An 18,200-nucleotide genomic window follows, 5' to 3' on the forward strand; every position below is an offset into this window, starting at 1 on the left:
GAATCAACTGATTAACAAATTAACAGCATGCCTCTCTCTCAGATGAATCTATTTCAGGCATATTTACATTCGTCAATCATGTTTCTGTAACACACTGTACATTCAGACAGCAGAGAGCCTTGTTTGGAGGTTCTACAGCTGTTTGCCTGCCTACCTGATCACTACTAGCATCCTGACTGCAAAGGCCAGCCTAGGTTTTATTGGGTTGGCTAATGAACTTTAATGAGATTTAAGGAGATTACAATGAGAATGACAATCCACACAATCGAATTATCTAGAATCACCCACAGTTCCCATAACCAGTATTCTGGAGGTCAGACAGACACGGGGTTTGAACTGTGACCCTTTCTGAAAAACTGTGAGTTTCTTCACTTTGCTAAGCTTCACTTGGAAAATAGTGATTGTGAAGATTAAATGAGTAACAGATATGAAGTACTCTGTGCAGTACCCACCACACAGTTAAGTGCTCCATAATGTATAGCCATTACTACTGGAAGTGGATGCACAACCATTCATAAAGCCCCTACTTTGGTTCTAGAACAAAGGCATCCTTGACCAGGCAGGGAAGCTAAACATGCTATCTCTGTCATAGCTTTGGGTAGAAAGTGAGTTTTGAGACTGAAAGCTACCTGAAAAAAATCTGCAACAAAGAGTAAATTGTTAACCCCAGCCTCCTTCCTGTGTTAAACCATCAGACCTTCTGAATGCTGTCCTCAACCTGAGGCTCTACTGTTAAAACCATCTCTTGGCTGGGCGTGGTGGCTCATGCTTGTAATCTCAACACTTTGAGAGGCTGAGGCAGGAGCATCACTTGAGCCCAGGAGTTCAAGACCAGCCATAGCGAGATGCTGTCTCTACAAAAAATTAGGTGGGCATGGTGGTACATACCTGTAGTCTAAGACCAGAGAGGCTGAAGTGAGAGGATCCATTGAGCCAAGGAGTTTGAGGCTGCAGTGAGCTATTATTGCACCACTGCTCTCCAGCCTGGGTGACAGAACAAAACCCTGTCCCCTCAAAACAAAAAAACAAAAAACAAAAAACAAAAAACAAACCTCTGAGTTTTCTTTTAAGAGGGCTATACAAGTATTCTCAGCAACTAGCAACTGGCCTATACAATTTTTTATTAAAAAAAAAATTGGTTTCTTTAAAGTTTCTTTTTGGAATTTTACTACTAATTATGTCTAATTCTAAATTTCAAATAATCATCTCAGAAAAATCAAGGAAGTCATTTGCTTACGTCCAAAAGAAAACAGAACTTGGGGTTTCAGGGGAGAAACTACAGGAAAGAGAGGTAAGTATACAGTAAAGGAACTAACAACATCAACAAAGAATGTGAGAACTCCTGGGGCAGATGAAGGCCTTCAGATCAAGGATGGGGGACATCAGGGATGGGGATGGAGGTGAGGCCCCAGCCTTGGACAATCATTGCCTGCCCCTTCATTGCAAATAGCAGCAACAGCCCAGGCTGAAGGTTTAGGAAACCTAAACCTCTCCTAAGGGAGACCATCTCTTCCTAGGGCTGCAATTTTAACCCTTCCTTTAAACCCTTCCTAAGGGTTTAAAGGTAAAATCTTGACCAGAAGTTGTCTGGTGTTTATATAAGAAAAAAATGTGTATTTATGTGCCCCAAAATGAATACATTTTTAACAAAATGGTGGGCAGAAAGTCTAAAATTGTAATCCAAATACATTTGTTAGAACATCGTAGTAGTCATAAGTGCATAAACATTTTGAAAAGCACAGACTGTCAAAGAGGATGTGCATCTCCACAGCTGCTGGTGCAGAGGGCATCCAGCACCATCCTCTGTGGGGCTGCTCTTGGCCTTCCTATGGCAGGTCACGAGAGAGTAGGCAAACGGTTCTTGTTGGTGTGTTCAAAGCAAACATTTGCTAATAAGCAATGTCTGATAACAGAAAATGATGTTTTAAGCATTTTACATCCTACCAGACTAGACTACTACTTTACTAAGTTTCAGTTATGCTGTAGGAAGTAAGTTTGGGGTTAAGTTGACTTGTAATGAGTCGTATTTTTTGCCATTAAAAATAACAAGAAATTGCTTCTGGTTGACATTTTCATGTATAGCATCTGATGTTCAGGAACCAATTACTGAGGTTTGGCCTAAAATGCCTGCACTTGCATTACCCTACAACCCAGAAGTGATAAGTCTGGGCCTATTCACAAAGATCTGTAAGGGGACATATGAAAAGACATCTGTCTAGGGTTATGTGTGGTGGCAGGGGGTTACAAGCATTCTCAGTATATCTAACTAGGGGATAATAATATGATGAATCTTAAAAACATGCCAAATTAAAAAAATAAAGACAATGAGATCTACAATACATGCCAAATTAAAAAAATAAAGATAATGAGATCTACAATACAATACCATTTACATAAAATTAAAAATACATAAGCACGGCCGGGCGTGGTGGTTCACACCTGTAATCTCAGCATTTTGGGAGGCCAAGCCGGGCGGATCACTAGGTCAGGAGATCGAGACCATCCTGGCAACATGGTGAAACCCTGTCTCTACTAAATATAGAAACATTAGCCGGGCGTGATGTTGGGTGCCTGTAGTCCCAACTACTCAGGAGGCTGAGTCAGGAGAATGGTGTGAACCTGGGAGGCAGAGCTTGCAGTGAGCCAAGATTGCACCACCGCACTCCTGCCTGGGCAACAGAGCCAGACTCCGTCTCAAAAAAAAAAAAAAAAAAAATACATAAGCACATAACAATATATACTTTAAATGAACACAGAAAAACAAAATTATATATATTAAACACACTAGAACAGGTGCCTAGAGAAGACAGAAAGGAAAAGAGTGTACATAATCAGAAATAAAACAAAAAGAGGAGACTTAAGGCAAAAATGTTTTTTCTTTTCTTTTTTCTTTTTAGAGAAGAGGTCTTGGCTGGGCACGGTGGCTCACGCCGTAATCCCAGCACTTTGGGAGGCCAAGGTGGGCAGATCATCTGAGGTCAGAAGTCGAGAAGAGGTCTTGCTATATTGCCCAGGCTGGCCTGGAACTCCTGGGCTCAAGTGATCCTCCCGCCTCAGCCTCCCAAGTAGCTAGGACTGTAGGCGCACACCATCACACTCAGCTTCTTTTTCTTTTTTTTCTTTAACATATCCATCACCCCAAATATTTATCATTTCTTTATGGTGAGAACATTTAAAATGCTATCTCTTAGCTATTTTGAAATATACATTATTATTAACTACAATCTCCTTGCTATACAATGAATCACCAGAACTTATTCCTCCTATCTAAATGAAACTTTGTGCCCTGTGACCAATGTATCCTCTTTTCCCATCTACCACTCCCCTACCCTCCAGCCTCTGGTAACTACCATTCTACTCTTTACTTCTAAGTTCAACTTTTGTATATTCCACATAAGTGAAATCATAGGGTATTTGTCTCTCTGTGCCTGGCTTATTTTACTTAGCAGAAAGTCCTCTAAGTTTGTCCATGTTGTCACAAATGACATAATTAATTTCCTGCTTTTTAAAAGGCTGAATAGTATTCCACTGCATGTATATATTGCATTTTTTAATCCATTTGTCTGTGGATCAGCACGTCAATTGTTTCTAAATCTTGGCTGTTGTGAATAAAACTGCAATGAACACAGGAGTACAGACAGCCATCTCTTCAACACACTGACTTCAATTCCTTTGGATATATACTCAGAAGTGGGATTGCTAGATAGCATGCTAAGTCTATTTTTAGTTTTTTTTTTTAGGAACCTCCATACTGTTTTCCAAAGTGACTGTATATATTTATAATACTACTAACAGTGTGTGAAGTTCCCTTTTCTCCTCCACATCCTCACCAACGTTTATTTTCCATCTTTTTTTTTTTTAGACAAGATCTCACTCTGTCACCCAGGCTGGAGGACAGTGGTGCAATCACAGCTCACTGCAGCATCAAGCTCCCGGGCTCAAGCAATCCTCCCACCTCAGATTCCCAAGTAGCTGGGACTACAGGCATGTGCCACTATTCCTAGCTAATTTTTACTTTGTGTTCTATAGAAATGAGGTCTTACTAGGTTGCTCAGGCTGGTCTGGAACTCCTGAGCTCAAGCAATCCTCCTGTCTCAGCCTCCCAAAGTGATGGGCTTATAGGCATGAGACACTGTACCCAGTCTTTTTTTTTTTTTTTTGAGATGGAGTTTCGCTCTTGTTACTAAGGCTGGAGTGCAATGGCACAATCTCGGCTCACTGCAAACTCTGCCTCCCGGGTTCAAGCAATTCTCCTGCCTCAGCCTCCCAAGTAGCTAGGATTACAGGCATGCACCACCACACATGGCTAATTTTGTATCTTTAGTAGAGACAGGGTTTCTCCATGTTGGTCAGGCTGGTCTGAAACTCCTGACCTCAGGTGATCCGCCTGCCTCGGTCTCTCAAAGTGCTGGGATTACAGGTGTGAGCCACCGGCCTCAGCCTTATCTTTCATCTTTTTGATAACAGCCAATCTAAAGGGTATGAGGTGATATATTTCATTATGGTTTAATTTGCATTTCTCTGATGATTAGAGGTGTTGAGCATTTTTTTTCATTTATCTGTTAGCCATCTGTATATCTTCTGAGAAATGTCTATTCAGGTCCTTTGGCCATTTTTTAAGTTACGTGTTTTCTTGTTATCAGTAGTTTGGGTTTCTTATATATTTTGGATATTGGCCCCTTATCTGATGTGTGATTTGCAAATATTTTCTCCCAGTCTGCAGCTTGTCTCTCCATGCTGCTAATTGTTTCCTTTGCTGAGTATAGAAGCTTTTTAGTTTGATGCAATCTCATTTTTCTATTTTTGCTTTTATTGAGGCAAAGATTTCTCAACCAGATACGAAAAGCACTAATCATAAAGGAAAAGACTGATAAGTTAAATTTCAAAATTAAGAACTTCGGGTCATCAAAAGACCCATGTAAAGGAATGAAAAAGTAAGCCACGAAGTTGGAGAAAGTATCTGCAAAACGTAAAACTGACAAAGAGCTCATACCCACAATACACAAAGAATGCCTGCAGATTAGTAAGAAAAACACACACACACAACCCAACTGGAGAGAGCCTTGCAGAGTTAGATGACACTAATACGCAAGAGCTAAGAAGGATAACTCAATCTTCTTTTTCTGAATTCAACTAGCAAAACTGAGCATATCAACAATTTTTAAGTTTTAACAATTTTATTAAAATGTATGTCAGCAGGAAATTTGAACAGATATTTTAAATTTTATAAAACATAACAAATATGACTAAAGTATCTTCTATTTCAAGAGTATTCTTGGGAGAAAATGGAAAAAGAAGTATTTGCGTCTACAATTTGTATATCTACAAGGGGAAATGAGTTACTTATGCAACTACTACACAGTAGAAAGCTTTGTTTCCATAGAGATTATGACACAACTGATTTAAGCCTTAAATTAGAATATTCCAATTTGAATTGAGAAATGATCTTTTTGTCTAAATGAATAGTGTATTCAGTGCAAATAAAAGCTCTGCACATCTGCTGATATCATTTCCTCTTTACTTCAGTAATAATTAATAAGAAGAATACATCCACACCAGTCCCAAAAAGGCATTCGTGTCCCTAAAGTCTCACAAATGAGGTTTGAAAATAAAAGGAATGACATATTTCTACAGGATATACAAAAATACTGGCCATAAAGAACCATCACAAAACATTTTGAAATATCTTTCTGCTCATTTCACATTATAATTAAGCCTCAATTCAGTAATTAAAAATGATCAATTTAAATAAAGTTCAAATCAGGCAAAACTAATCTATAGTATATTTTGTGGGGTGAGAGGTAATCAAAAGGGAATAACAAGGGCATCTCATGGGGTCCTGGAATGTTCTTTTTAAATCTGGATGGTTACATTTGCAAAAAGAAAGTGATCAGGCTGGGTGCTGTGGCTCACACCTGTAATCCCAGCACTTCGGGAGGCAAAGGCGGGCAGATCACCTGAGGTTGGGAGTTTGAGACCAGTGTGACCAACATGGAGAAACCCTGTCTCTACTAAAAATACAAAATTAGCTGGGCGTGGTGGCGGGCACCTGTAATCCCAGCTACTTGGGAGGCTGAGGCAGGGGAATCGCTTGAACCCGGGAGGTAGAGGTTGCAGTGAGCCAAGATCGCACCATTGCACTCCAACATGGGCGACAAGAGAGAAACTCCGTCTCAAAAAAAAAAAAAAAAAAATCAGTCCGGTATCTTAAGAGCACTGCAACCTTCGTTTGAAGAAAAGACCTCTCTCTAATAGCAGGACCAGTTGCAGGGGCAGCCTGCCACTGGGGAAGAAGTTGGGGGTGGGGACTGTTCTGTCTCCCTCACTTCCTCCCCAATCTGCTACCTGCTGTTTCTGAGGCAGGGAGAACAGGAAAGGGTCAGAGAAGTCCCTGACCAGTGCTGTTAGAAGATGACTTCTCATTCTTGGGGCCTGATGGATGTTTAAAGCTCTTTCTCTTAAGCATTTTTGTGATGTCTCTAGAGATTCCTCTACTGTGTCCCTCCTGCTGCAGCTTCCTTTAGATGGGCAGCTGAGGCAATGCCTCAGCTGGCTTTTCTTGGTCCTTTCTCCTTTTCTACCAAAGTGTAGATCCCCACAACCTTTACTGCTGGAGTCCTCTCAGCCTGATGAGCTAACGTCTTGGGCAGGAACTCTTTAAGAATGACCCCAGGTCAACATTCTACCTGGATCCTGCATCTGCCCATAGCCAAAGTGTATGTGTGCTCACAGCCTTACTCTCTGAGCACTTATGTTTTGTTTGGTGGGAGGGAAGGGTTGATGTATACAGGTTCAAGTCCACTAGGCTTTAGGAATAAAGTGGCTCTGCTTCCTGGCATATGTACTCTGTCCTTCAATGTCTCTAACATGGTCAACTACTGGGTTGTTTCCTGTTTATACCCCCATTTTAATCATGGGAGCCTCTGAGACAGCATCACATTCACTGCTCAGATATATGCTGGCAGCCAGGGTCTTTGAATTGATGTAGAATAGAGTAGTACCAAGAGGAAGCAGGAAGATGACAGGGAATGCAGTACCTGACTGCTGTTAAAAGGAGCACCCACATAAACAGAGGAATTTGGATGGCTGCCAGGGTTAATGAGGAGTGGACCATGAGGAAGGCAGTAAGTCTTCCCATTTTCTATCAAATTGCCAAGGGTGATATTCCTGTTTTAAAATATGTTTTTCAATCCAGTTCCATAACTTCTAAATATGTGCCCCACTAACCTGTTTTTTGGTGTTGTGAGTTTCAACCTCAGATCTGTTGAAAATTTGGAAAGGTGGCGTTAGCAACTGCTAGATGTCATTTAAACTAGAATCTCCATGTGTGCTATTATTGTCTGTTACATATGCACACTATTTCCATGAAACCAAGGAATGAAGGCAGCTTTGGTTCTGAGGGTGAAACAAAGGAGTACATTAAATACACATATCAGGGGACCACATATTATGACACTTCAGAAAGTTGGTCTGTTTATATTCCAAGAACTTCCAAAAACAAAATATATTTTCCTGGTCCTTGGGAATAGCTCTTGAGAAAAGAACTTCATCAAAAACTCCAACATAACTATTCAAAATGAATAATAATTTGGTCTTTCCTTTTTTAGTTCCATTCATTTATTTATTAGTTTTGAATTTTTAATTTTTTCAGAGGAGTGAAACTAATCACCTTAAACAAAACACTAAGTACCTTCACTATAGTTGGCTGAGTGGAAAAAGAAAATCACTTTAAAGTTAATACCCAGGGCCTGGCGCGGTGGCTCACGCCTGTAATCCCAGCACTTAGGGAGGCCGAGGTGGGCGGATCGCCTGAGGTCAGGAGTTTGAGACCAGCCTGGCTAACATGTTGAAACCCCATCTCTACTAAAAATACGAAAAATTAGCTGGGCGTGGTGGTGGGCGCCTATAATCCCAGCTACTTGGGAGGCTGAGGCAGGAGAATCAGTTGAACCTGGTAGGCGGAGGTTGCAGTGAGCTGAGATTGCGCCATTGCACTCCAGCCTGGGTGACAAGAGGGAAACTCTGTCTCAAAAAAAAAAAAAAAAAAGGAAATACCCAGAGGTGAGGTGCTACTCCTGCTGACCCTAAAGCTTCTGAAATACCAGGTTTTGAGTTGCCTCTTCTGTCAGAGAAACATATTAGTGGAATATAAAGTCTGACTTCTTGATGACCAAGACTGTTGTAACCCCAACTCCCATTTATATTTATTGGTGTGTCAGGTATCTGTCCATTGTTTCTGTTACCCCTTGTAGAAGCTACTTTCCTTTGTGCATGTATTTTGATATTTAAGATAACTGATATTTTGTCTAATGGTTACTTATTTATAAATATCTATCAACCTTTATTTATTTAGATAGTATCTATTTAACCCCCATGAAAATGATGAAATTAAAATATTTCTGGGCCAGATTTGATGGCTCATGCCTGTAATCCCAACACTTTGGGAGGCCAAGGTGAGAGGTTCACTTGAACCCAGGAGGAGTTCAAGACCAAACTGGGCAACATAGTGAGACCCTGTCTCTAAAATTAGTAAAACTAAATAAATAAAATATTTTCTTCTCCTGCACCATCCTTTAGCTAACCTATTTTAGCCAGTTATATTAATTCTTACTGTTTAGCTTTGTAGCTATAAATAGACCCTATACCTCTATTAGTTCATTGTCAGCTTTAAATGGTACCCTTTGAATCTTAGCTATTAACGATGAGGGAACAGCACTCTTACTTTACCTCCCATCTTCTTTCCCCTCTCCCCTCACAGGTGGTTAGTTATATGACCACACGCTGTCAGGTCATATAACCTTTACATTCTGTTCTACGGTATCAATCTCCACATTTGTTTTAACCTACAGTTAGAGGGTCAACACTCATTGCCATCTACTTTGCTGTAGTTTTTCTAGTTATCTCTTGGTGGACTGAAGATATCTTCAACTAGATTCCTCAAGAAGCGTTCATGAGAATATTCTTTCTTGATTTCTAACATTGAAAAATGCATTTGTTTTTATACTTAAAAAACAATTTCATTGAATATAAAATCCTTGAGTCACACTGACTTTCCTTACGGAGTTCCTCACTGTTGCTCCAGTGTCCTCCCATGATCGTTAATAATATGGAGGAGTCAAAATTTCTCCTTTACTAAGTGACTTGATCTTTTGGCCTGGCTGCCTGAATGATTCTTTACATTTAAAATCTAATAACCTTACTGGGAGATGTTGCAAGGCTGGCCACTCTATGTTAATTCTTCCAGAACACAGTGTGTCTTTTCAAACTGTAGATTCAAGCTTTCTCTTATTTCTGGAAACTTCTTGATTTGTACCACAAAACTTTTGTTTTGTCCACTATTTGTTTCCTTCTTTAGGGAATTTTTGTGTTTTTGTTTTTTTTTTTTTGAGACCGTGTCTTGCTCTATCGCCCAGGCTGGAGTGCAGCGGCACAATCTTGGCTCACTGCAACCTCTGCCTCCCAGGTTCAAGCGATTCTCCTGCCTCAGCCTCCCGAACAGCTGGGATTACAGGCGCCCGCCACCATGCCCAGCTAATTTTTGTATTTTTAGTAGAGATGGGGTTTCACCATATTGGCCAGGCTGGTCTTGAACTCCTGACCTCAAGTGATCTGCCCATCTCAGTCTCCCAAAGTGCTGGGATTACAGGTGTGAGCCACCGTGCCTGGCTTGGACCCAGCTATGTGAAGGCTGATTTGGGAGAGGAGCCAGGGCCATATTCAGGAGAGTAGAAGTCTTCTTTCTTTCACTTGCAAGCCTGTGTGTATATATGCACACAGGGTGGGGGAAGGTATTCTTGAGCCTCTCTCCCCCGCCATCAACCAAAAGCAAAAGGCAGCTGTGCAGCTGTTCACAGTGTAGTCTCTCCTTCCTGCTACCACAAGGTCAGACCTCTCCCTACAAGTACTACTTGTCTAAGTCCTCATTCAATCCAGCCTCTTCTGCATCCTGGAATCAAACTAGCTGCAGGGAAGCTCCTGCCATCAGCTTGTGTGCTCATTTCCACTATTTCAAATGAAGCATTTGGTTTTGAATCCCAGGGTGTGTACCTTACGTTGGAAAATGTCTCTGTCTTTTCCTGAGATCTGTAGTCCCAAGTGCCTTCAGTCTACTTCCTCTCATACCCTGGTTCAATCTTTGAAGAACTCATTCTACTCATTTTCTGGCTTGGGGTTTCAGATATTTCCCAATTTCTTCAAAGATGGCGTTTTCATTTCTGTTTCTTTCTCTCCTAGCTGCTGGGGATAATTTCCCTGCGGAAGACAGAAGAAGGCTGACTTTACCATGTTCAAATCTTAAGTTGTACTTTTTTCCTCCATAAACAAAATGGCTTAAAAATTTTTTTTGAATATGAAGTAACACATGGTCACTCAAAAATCCAGACAATATAGAAAGGCTGCAGAGGAATAAAGTAAAAAGCGATTACCCGAAATCTCATTACCCTAAAGTAATCCTTGTTAACATGAGCACATATTCTTTGATTTTTTAAAATGCATTTAAATTGACCCTTTCCCATGCATTTTTCCACTTAAAACTGAGTATTTTCTTGAAAATACAGATCTAAATTATAATTTTAATAGTTATATGATACTCAAGAGAACTTCCTTTTAATTAAGAGTATCATAAGACACTGAAATGTTTAAACTTTAAAATAAACAATCCCATAAACCAGAAGTCATGCCCCTTAAAGATCAAATTTTCCACATTTTAGTTTCCTTGTAAATCAGAGAAAATGAGGGGTTTATTCCACAGACTTTTAGAAATAGAACAACGAAGTCTAGGTCTTTAAAAACTAGGTAACCAAGGGTTCTTTTTAAAAGTTACTGTTTCCATGACCTTTGCTCCCAGTATAATAAATACACTGTATTTTCTTTCCCTGGCTTCTCATTTACAAGACAGAGAAAATCCAAACAAAACTATCCAACTCTTATACCATGGATGGACAATATCTACAGGTTATTAATCAGGAAAAGGGTCAAGAGAATTACAGACTGCTCCTTTTACATCTAGAGGTGAGCTTGTACTACGGTGTCAAACAAGGGAATGTGTGCAAATTGCCCACTGCCTGTGAGTTTTCATTAAACTGTCTTTTCTAGTCCATTTCCTTAATTAACAGAGACTTAGAGCTATACAAACACTGAACCTCAAAGCTGGCTATGGCTGTGAAGTAAAGAGAGAAAACATCCTGTTCTTTCACTGAGCAGACCTTAGAGAGAACCTTTTCAAAGTAACATCACCTATACAAATGAGCAAACCTCTACATGACAAAGCACTGGTGTGTGCCAGAGAACAAAAATCCTAAGTGAATGTTATTCGCAAAAATATTACAACAAGTGTCTGAGGGTAACCTGTAGGTTAGGATATACCCCTTACAAAACTGGGCAACCCTGGATTCAGCAATAAGCAGTCAGATACAGGAAGAGCTGAAACTAGAGGTGGCCAGTAATCAGCCTCTAGCGATTTATGAATAGTAATCAGACCATCACTACCAATAACAGTATGTAACATTTGGATGTTTACTATGTACCAGAGAACATCTTAATCCTCACATCAACTCTATAAAGTAGGAACTGTTATTATTATTCCTAATTATAGATTTGGAAACAGAGAGGTTAATCTACTTGTCAGTCACACAGCTAGGAAGCAGGGGTGTGGACTGAGGGCTGTACTCAGTCACTGCATGGTATTGCTGCATGTGCTATAAACAGCTATGCAAACTCAGAAGACGGTTTAAGTGATTCTGACTGAGATGGTCAGAAAAGGCAAGAATCAGGGTAGGTATGGAGCAACAGGGCAGGACTTAGGCAAGCAGAGAGCCAAAGGTCTATGTGAACAAAAGCATACAGGCAAGGAGAGCAATGGCAGGGTTTTTGATAGCACATAGATGATGCTAATCCTAAATCTCCCTCACCTATCTGGTAAGACGATGTTATAGAAACTACAAGACAAGCTATGTGAGAGACAAAGACATAGAAGTCTAGTCTTATCTCTGCCTCTCATCATTATGCGGCCTAGGCTAGTCACTTATCCACTCCAGGCCTCAGTCTAGTCTGCCAAATAAGAAATGTGATGGGCTATCAGATTCAGTTTCAGATAACATAGTAGCTTGTGTATTTTATAATTTATAATCTTCTAATATATACAGATTTCTTACAAGAAGGATATGAAGTTGACATTAATCAGCAGGTTTAGATGTAAAACTGTCATTTATTCATTTCAACATTTATAAAGCACCTTTTATGCACTAAACTTATACTGAGTACTGATGTTATAGAAATAAAAACATAAATTCCATCTTCCAGAAGCTAAATATAGAAGGATATAAAAATATAAACAGATAATTACAACACTTTGTGAATGTTTAACAACAGGGACTTGTACAGAGTGTGACTGAGAAGTAACTGATTAACTCTGCCCAAGGGAAAAATCACAAAAGTTTTCCAAAGGAGTGGAGTGATGCCTGCTGAGGTTAAATCTTGAAGGAAAAGTAGGGCTCTGCCAGATAAGAAGAGGGAAATGAACATTGTAGAAAGAGAAAATATTATGTGCAAAGGCATGGAAGTGTGAAGCCACCGAGCATGTTAAGGAACAGTAAATAACTAAGTGTGGCTGAAATGGAAGATTCCACAGTAGATGAGGCTGCAGAGGGGTCAGGGTCAGATGACAGGGGGCCTGGTTGGGTCTCAGCAATTAAAAGTGCTGCAGCCAGGCAAGTACTTAAGTGCCCAGGCACAAATACCAGGTAAAAACAATAAAACTAATTCCAGACACCAATAGCTCTCACGTTTTTAGAGCTGCTCCTACATTCCTCACTCTGATTATGCTTAGCACTGGAAGTGAGTGACTAATTCTCACTTCTCACAGGAAAAGGAAACTAGTGACTGCGGCTGGGAGACAAAGAGGCTGTGGCTAGGAGATCATACCAAACTGGGCCAGATTCAATGGAGGCTACAGGGGCAAGACACAACCTCAGGTTCCAGGAACTGAAGATATTCCACAAGCAGGAGACAAAACTCAGGCAGAATCATACCCTCTGTTTTCAACACTTCTAGGAATTTACAAAAAGAAAGAGAAATAAAATGGTTGTGGGACTCTAATTTAGAGTACAGCTAGGGCTGACCTATGGAAGTAACCAAAGGGAGGTTGGAGCTCAATGCAAGTGAGAATTATGCCTCTGACAGCACCTGTTGGTTACATTCTCAACATCATTTTTCCCTTGACAGCAGTGGAAGCCACCAGATGCTCCTTCTGCGACCCTCTTTAGAACAGAGCAGAGGCACACAGAACCCCTGGCCAGTGGGACCTGAGGGGAAGCCTGCTGGGGACAGGTGGAGACTTCTTTTTCCCAGTTAAAAGAGTGTCCCCCTTCCCACCTGCCTTAGACATTGTCATATGAGTGACAGTTGACTTCCAGACTCTAGACTTCTTATGTGAGAAAAGTAAGTTGCTTTTTAGTTCTGAATGCTGTTAGTTGCAGCTGAAGGGTCCTAACTGATACCATCTAACACTCAGAGATGAATAATGGCAGAATGTGCAGCTTCAGAGAAGGGTCCAGTCCAGCAGTGTCAGGCACCAGAAAATGTTTCTATCTCCAGGGTTTTATAAACTGTGTGTTACCATTGCATTTTCTTGTAATTTCACTCAGCATCACATATATACAAATTCATGTAGAAAAGAAATAAATATAAGTAAAATGTATATTTGGGAAGAAGATGGATATAAGGCAAACATAACAGAGGTAATAAGCTCAGACAAAAGCCTTCGGTAGAAAATAGCATTGTCTCTGCAAATTTGTGACTGATGCTCCAAGTTTAAATAAAGTCATTAAAAAAAAAAAAAAAACAACTTGTAAGGACAAAACAGATCTGAAGGGGTCTGAACCAAATACAATGGAAGAAGGGAAAGGCATTGAAACCAGGAAAGAGATGTAAGTTTCCGATGGTAGCCAACACTAACTTATTGAGAAAATATCTTTTAACAATAAGTTGGGTCATTAAAAAAATAGTCCTGGCTTCAGAGGATCCTACTACCTATGGTTAATATAAGAATATTGACAAAACATCGGCTATTATTAAACAAGAATTTCAGGGCTGGGCTGCCTAAAGGAAGTATTAGCTATAAATAAAAATGGTTCAAAAAAAAAGGAGAGGCCTTTCTTTTTTTTACTACAGGCAAATAAGAATTCCTAAATGAAATACTAAATGCCCTCTCCAAAGTAGCTTTGCATGGTCTTCAGCTTGACCAACATTTCTTTTCTTTACATTTTTCTCTCTCGACAGATTACTTTGTGCTGCCATCAATCCTTTTTGTTGAACTGCAATTTAACTCAATATTTACTGAGTCTTACACATATGCAATGAAATATGCTGCATGCAAAAGAAGATTAAAAAGTGAGACACAGTGCTTAACGCTCTCAAGTAAACCACAGGTGATTGGAAAGGACAAGAAAAATCCACAAGACAGAGCAGATGAGAAGTCTTCATTGTGCTGGGAGGTGTTAGGGAGGGGTCAGGTAGGAGGTATTTGAGATAAGGATTAAAAAACAGGCAAGATTTTCAGAGGTAAAATGCTAAAGAAGTTAAAATGCAAATAAATCACACAACTAAGAAAGCAAGTGACTTTTTTCTCTATCAAATTGCGAAATACAAGGAATAGATAACACTTTTGTAGGAGTACAAACTGGTACACATTTGGGAAGGACAATTTACCAGCACAAAAATTTTTTGTTTTCAAAATGTCCACGCTGGGCAGGCGTGGTGGCTCTCACACCTGTAATCCCAGCACTTTGCGAGGCTGAGGAGGGAGGATCACTTGAGGCCAGGAGCTCAAGACCAGCCTGGGCAATAAAGCAAGATCTTGTCTCTACAAAAAATAATAATTAGCCAGTTGCGCTGGCACAAACCTGTAGTCCCAGCTACTTGGGAGGCTTACGAGGGAGGATCGTTTGAGCCCAGGAGTTCCAGGCCGCAGTGAGCTATAATCACACCACTACATTCCAGCCCGAGCAATAAGAGCAAGGCCCTGTCTCTAATAAAATAATAAATAAAGTAGGTTAATGCTCTGTGATTTAGCAGATCAAATTACATAGGTATCTCCTAAGGAAAATCAACATTGTGTACCATGTACATATATATTCAAAAAAGATTTTTTAAAAATTGTAAGAATCATGATTACAAAAAAGATTTAGTTATATATTAATAGATGTTCACCACAGCATCACTTACCACAGTTAAATGTTCTCAGCAATGTTAAGCGTTCAAATACTATTTCTATACAATGTAACACTATGAAGTCTTTATAATAGAAGTACATTAATTGACATGGAATGTGTTCATCTAAGTTTAAAAAGTAGGTTTCAGAACAGTGTACTGCAACAGCCCATTTGTTTTTTAAAATGTATACATATCAGAAAAATGACAGGAAGGATATGCAACCAAAAAAAAAAAAATCAGCGGTGAATAATACCCTCCTCTACGTGGTAAAATAACAGTTATTTGTATTTTCTAGTTTTCTAAACATGTATCATTTTAGTAAGAAGAAATAAAAGCACAGAATTGTGTAAATTTTCTAACATATGTGAGCAAAATTTACCATTTAATCACACTATTCCCAAAAATTGTTTTGCAATGCAGTGTTTTATAAGATGACAGTAAATGCCATTGCTCAGTCATCTCTGCACATTTCCTTGAAAGGGTAGGAATAACCACGCAGTAAGTCACAGCAAGGGGCGGAAGGCAGATTGTTTTGGCAACACACATAGCATGTCTTTTCTAGCAGACCCCAATCTCATCTCAGTATTTCCTTTTGATTTCAACACTGAAGGTAGAAAGCCTTTCCTGAGATTGTTTTACCATAGACACCACCTTGCTCAGGCAAGGTAGCTTTCTCTTTATTATTATGAATAGTTCTTGGGCTTCCAGATGGCTAAATATTTTCTGACTGTCTCTAAAAAGAAGTATGTCCTCTTCATTTCACATTTGTTTGCTACTCTAGGAAACTGACTGGCAAAGATTGGACTAAAACTTTAAGGAAGTTTTTGACTCCTGGCCCAGACCACAGCCCATTCTGCAGCGCACTGACTCTCCAAGTCTGGTCCACAGTCCAACAAGGCCTTCAGGGAGTCCTGGAGGGCAAAGAAAACAGGTCCCAAAGGACTTTTTGTTCTTACAGGCAAAGGACAATCAATTCCTTAGGTTCTCATCTTTATAACAAAGAACCACACAGTAGTAACCTATTAACTGAGGTATTAAGAGATAAAATTTGGTGTTCATAAACCAAATTAGATGTTACTACAGTTAAGCAGTGTTTTAAAAAATGTTTTTGTAGACCACAGAAAGAAAAACGTTACCTCATAAACCAGAACACACAGACACACATAACTGAAACACAAGTTTCACAATGCCTTTTTTGACTACATGAGGCACTCTGTTATTCTATATTCTAACTTGTTTTATTTTTTAAATTTAGTTTTGTTTTTTTGTTTTTTTGTTTTGTTTTGTTTTGAGACAGGGCCAGGCTGGAATGCAGTGGCATGATCATAGTTCACTGAAGCCTCAAACTTTTGGGCTCAAGCATCTATCTTGTTTTAAAATGAACTTGTAGTAGTTTTAAAAACAGCCACAAATCTTTTGACTCTCTACCCATTGAGAGATGGGGATATAGATCTCCATCTCTCTATCTCCACCTCCCTTGAATCTGTGCAGGCTTGAGATGGCATCCACAAATCCAGAACAGAAGTGATGCCATGTGACTTCAGAGGCAAGGTTATCAAATGTCCTTGTTCTCTTGGAACACTGGCTCTCTAAATGCTTCCTCTGGGGAACCTCTCTCTTGGAACCCAGCCACCACACTGTGAGAAGCCCAGACCACATGGAGAGTCTACATATAGGTGTTCTGGTCATTGGTCCCAGCTGATTCCACTAGCCTTCAAGGCACCCCAGCCCAGGCATCAGATGTGGAGTAAAGGAGCCTCCAAATGATCCCAACCCCCAGCCATCATGGAACAAAGACAAGCCACCTCCCATTGTACGCTGTCCAATTCCTGACCCACAGAATCCATGAGCATAATAAACGGTTACTGTTTAATGTCACTAAGTTTGGGGTGGTTTGTTTCACAGCAATTTAACTGGAACAACAGTGCTAGGCATAATCTGCTAAACTGATGTCATGACCCATTAGTAGGCAGTTTGACAAACACAGGTTCAGAGGTCACTAATTCCATATTTGAAGCCTGGCACTCAACTGTGCTGAGTTTCCACTATTGAATCTATGCATATTCAGACAAGTTGAAATTTTTGCAACTAGGGATGGATGGGATGGGTGTAGTGGGGTAAAGCAGATTACAGAGTGTTTTGCCCCATATATATGGTCAGCATCAAAAAGGCATGAGACTCACTGGGACCAAACCTGAAGCTCAAAGGTGTGCCACATTGTTCTGGCCCAAGTCTCAAGGTGTTCCTGGCTTCCTAAGGATAACCTGATGTCCTTGTGCCAAAGCAGACACTTAAAGACTCCAGTGCCTTACAAAGACTTTTTGGTCTAAAGGTTGCCTATGTACCTCTATCCACTTCAACACTGTCAGCCCTAACTACAGTTTCAGGCTTTTCTATTAATGAATAACTTTCATCTAAATATAAACTCAGATTAATCCGTTAAGGAATAGCAGTCTAAAAAAGGGGGGGGGATGATAAGAAGCATTTCTGGTAGATGGAGAGTGTCCAGCAGGCCTGGGCCCAGAGAATTTAAGTGTAATTGGTTAACTGGGCTTTGGGTTTCTTTCTTTAAATGTCACTAGTTACGCTAATAACATAGTACTGCCTGCCCCCACACCCCCTACCCACCGCCCTGGAAAAAACAGGTAATTCATGAATAGGACAGGACTCCCAGGAAAAAACGCCTGGGAATGGGAGCACTGAGGAAACCTCCCAAATGAAAGGGAAGCTCTTCAAGGACCTCAAGAAAGTAGGTCACTTCAGGGAACTGGCTTCAAGGGAGTGCCCCTTGAAAGCAAAGTGATCCAGTTCAAAGTGGTAGTGGGAGTAGGGGTTGGAGGAGCCTCAAGTCAGAATTCAGGTGACTTCAAAAAAACAGGTCTGATCCAGGACTTACGGTGGCCTTAGGATGTGAAGAGCATAGTTATATTACATTCTTGGTGACCACAAAAGCAAGAACAAACAATTCTCAGTCTGAAACAGTGAAAGAA

The 18,200-nt window shown here is 40.2% G+C and overlaps 1 protein-coding gene across 4 annotated transcripts in view; it reads right to left on the reverse strand.

The window, feature by feature from the left end:
* PDE8A (phosphodiesterase 8A) overlaps positions 1 to 18,200 on the reverse strand; it is a 154,252-nt gene that overhangs the window by 94,258 nt on the left and 41,794 nt on the right. The window contains exon 1 of one of the 4 annotated variants that reach the window (XM_024232291.3): positions 10,048 to 10,250. The exons of the other annotated variants lie outside the window; for them this stretch is intronic. The gene's annotated coding sequence lies outside the window, so the exon portion shown is untranslated. Of the gene's footprint in view, positions 1 to 10,047; positions 10,251 to 18,200 lie in introns of those variants that run through there. 4 annotated transcript variants of the gene reach the window in all.

Source organism: Pongo abelii, chromosome 16 (assembly GCF_028885655.2).
Source record: "Pongo abelii isolate AG06213 chromosome 16, NHGRI_mPonAbe1-v2.0_pri, whole genome shotgun sequence".
Lineage (NCBI taxonomy): Eukaryota > Metazoa > Chordata > Mammalia > Primates > Hominidae > Pongo > Pongo abelii.